General features: G+C 46.2%; 1 long non-coding RNA gene across 1 annotated transcript in view; it reads right to left on the bottom strand.

The window, feature by feature from the left end:
• The window catches only part of LOC108445077, a 14276-nt gene that overhangs the window by 11102 nt on the left and 308 nt on the right, over nt 1-2866 (bottom strand). The window contains exon 1 of the long non-coding RNA XR_001859823.1: nt 2051-2866. This exon is cut by the window's right edge and continues 308 nt beyond it. This is a non-coding gene — a long non-coding RNA (uncharacterized LOC108445077). The remainder of the gene's footprint in view (nt 1-2050) is intronic.

The following is a 2866-nucleotide window of genomic DNA, read 5'->3' as shown; positions in this document are numbered from 1 at the left end:
CCCTGGAGCTGAGCCTGCCTCAGAGCTGTGGGATAACCAAGACTTCGTCCATTCTGCACCAGTGTGGGCACATGCAACTGCAATGAGTGCATGCAATGGAGCCCCAGCAAGAAGCCAGAGAGCAGCTATGCCTGTACTGTTGCTCCCCCATTTCCGAGTGCCACAGTCACTGCCTGTCCCATTGCCTTCACCGTGGCTGTCACATGTTTGTGTTCCTGGGACACCTGGAGAGGCTGAGCTCATCCCATCAGTGCAGCTGCTTGTTCCCCTTCTCCCTGGTTTCACATGTTCAGTCTCAAATCTTCTCCTTCTTGCTAGTTGGTTTGGAGCACGATTTAACCCTTTCCAAATTTTCATGCATTTGGTAACAATTTTGGGAAATGGGAAGGACATCCAAAGAACTGAACCTGCAGGGTAGGTGGGCTGGTGGTGAGTGCAGAGCCCACTGTCAGACCCCACTGCTGCTAGCAGGCAATGCTGCAGCTCATGGTACCAGTACATACAGAGCCTCTTTTCCCTCAATTCCCATATCCTAACAGCTTGTACAGGTCTCTAGCTTCTCACTTGCTATTTCCTTGTTCAAATGTCTGGGTTTTTTTGTTTCTCCTTGGGAAACAGCAGAGTGATGTGGAGGAAGGATTCCCTAATTCTGGTGAGTTCTGGAAATGAGTGCCACAATTGTCAGCCAGATGCCAAGAAACGCAAATCGTTCACAGGGAACAACTCACATTTGTCTCCTTAGCAGCTCTTCAGTTCTCCAGCACACTGTCAAGGGCACAGGGAGAGGGCAGGTTCATCAGGCACTGCTGGCCAGGCTTACAGGCAGCTTGCAGGCTTGGAGGTCTGACTGGATCAGGGCATGGGCAGGGCTTTCTGCATCCTGTGCTGCTGCTTTGACATCAAACTACTCAGGTCCAGTAGGCTAATATGGTTACCAGTTCATATATAGGAAAAGATGTGTTAAAACACCAGTTTGAAGGGCAGGACTGTTGTGAGGACCTGAGTACCTTTCTCCTGAGAAGGACCCTTGGCCTTGTAGAGCCATGGTGTCTGCAGGGCAGTAGCACTACCTTGTCCTAGGTGAGGACCTGCTGCCTATCCTATCCCAAATCTGCCCCAGCCTCCCTTTCTGTTTCCACACTGGGAGCAGAACATGAGACTGGTGTCTCTGTGGCTCTCCAGCCCCTGCTTTAACCAAAAGGATGTTTGTTTCCTGCAAAGGAAAGCAGTCAGTTGTCACACTAGAGGAAAATAAAACACAGGGCCAGACTGGTGTATTTTACACATCTGCATAGAGATTTCATCAGAGCTTAACCTGGCTCATCAGACCAAACCCTAATTTTGTACATCACTAGTGGACAAGCTCAGGGGACGAATGCAGGGACAGGGAGATGCTCAGTTTGTTCCCAGTGTGGTGTGTCACATGACGCAGTCCCACTTGGAGTGAGCACTGGTTATCCTGAATTGAAAACGAACACTGACCATGTGGAGCTTGGGAAATTGAAAACTATGATATTAATGCTGCAGATATTACACATCCCTAGTGATCTGCTACTGAATGGTGCCACATGGCTTCACTGCGTGATGCTTGTCCGGCACATTTGTTGCTTTGGTGAAGGTTCCTCCAGAACACCCCATAGGCTGAGTCATTGCAGGTGGTCCTGTATGACTGTGAGAATCGGCAATTCATGGTAGCATTGGGTGGATCAGGAACATGGACTTTTTAGGTGGGGAAGGACTCACTGTCCGTGCCTAATGGTGGCCTTGGGAGTGGATTAGAGAACCACGCAGCAAAGCATCTTGACTCCACAGGGCTCCTGAATCTTCCTGTTATTTCTTGCAGTTCCTTTATCTGTATCCAATGCAGAATGGGTAATCATTCCCATTTCAGCCTAATGTCCCGTTTTCCTTTCTTTACACTATTACACGTAGCAATCATTTTTGGCCACATACATTTTAATTTTTGTTAATTGAGGTATTTCTCACAACAAAAATCTTTCTAAGTCTGGTTACTGTTTTCCCTTATTGTGAATATTCATTCAGCACTTACCTTGCCAAAGATGATGTAGTGCAAGCAGGTGTCACAGCCGTACTTTCAGCCGTATGGAAAACACATTTCATTTCTGACAGCGATCCTGCTGTTTCAGTAGAAGGCTACCCCATGCAGAGATAGGCTGGTTAGATCAAACTGTACTAATTGCAGAGTGATTTGGAAATCTGTTCCACTTGCAAACAGAACGAATCCAAGACTTTGTAACATTGAATTAACAAAGGTCACATTTCATAAATATTACCAAGCAATTTTCATAGATAACGCAGCAGGCTAGTTAATGATTAGAGCAGTAAACTTCTGACGTAAAGCCATGATGAATAAGGGACATATTTTTACAGCTCCCGTTATTATTGCCTCAGGGATCTTAAGTAAAGGCAGCAGAAATTATTAGGGTCCAACATATCTTTAAAATCTAACCAATCAGGCTATATCTGGTCTTCCCAAAGGCTTTTGTGTTACAAACTAGAAAATTCAAGAGATTTTAGGGCATCAGTCAGATTCTCAATGGGAAAAAAAAAGCATGCTGGTTTCAATCCAGTTCTACTGGACTCTGCAATGTAAAAACCAGCTTCAGTAAGTGGTGGAAATTGGCACAGCTCAGGTTAAGAAGGGATGGAACTCTCCCTCTTGCCCCAGCTGCTGGATCTGCTGGATCAGGGCAGAAAATTTTAGTAAAGATCTAGTTCTGCTTCAAAGACTGATCCCAGGGACTGGCTCCTCTCCTGAGACTGGGTCCAACACTGTTTCTTAGATGGGAAGGAATTACCTGAGCAGTAATCTTGATGAAGTCTGTGGGATTAGCTCTGTAGGGAA

Source organism: Corvus brachyrhynchos, unplaced genomic scaffold (assembly GCF_000691975.1).
Source record: "Corvus brachyrhynchos isolate BGI_N302 unplaced genomic scaffold, ASM69197v1 scaffold80, whole genome shotgun sequence".
Classification (NCBI taxonomy): Eukaryota; Metazoa; Chordata; class Aves; order Passeriformes; family Corvidae; genus Corvus; species Corvus brachyrhynchos.
This window is presented reverse-complemented; position numbering and strand designations above follow the sequence as displayed.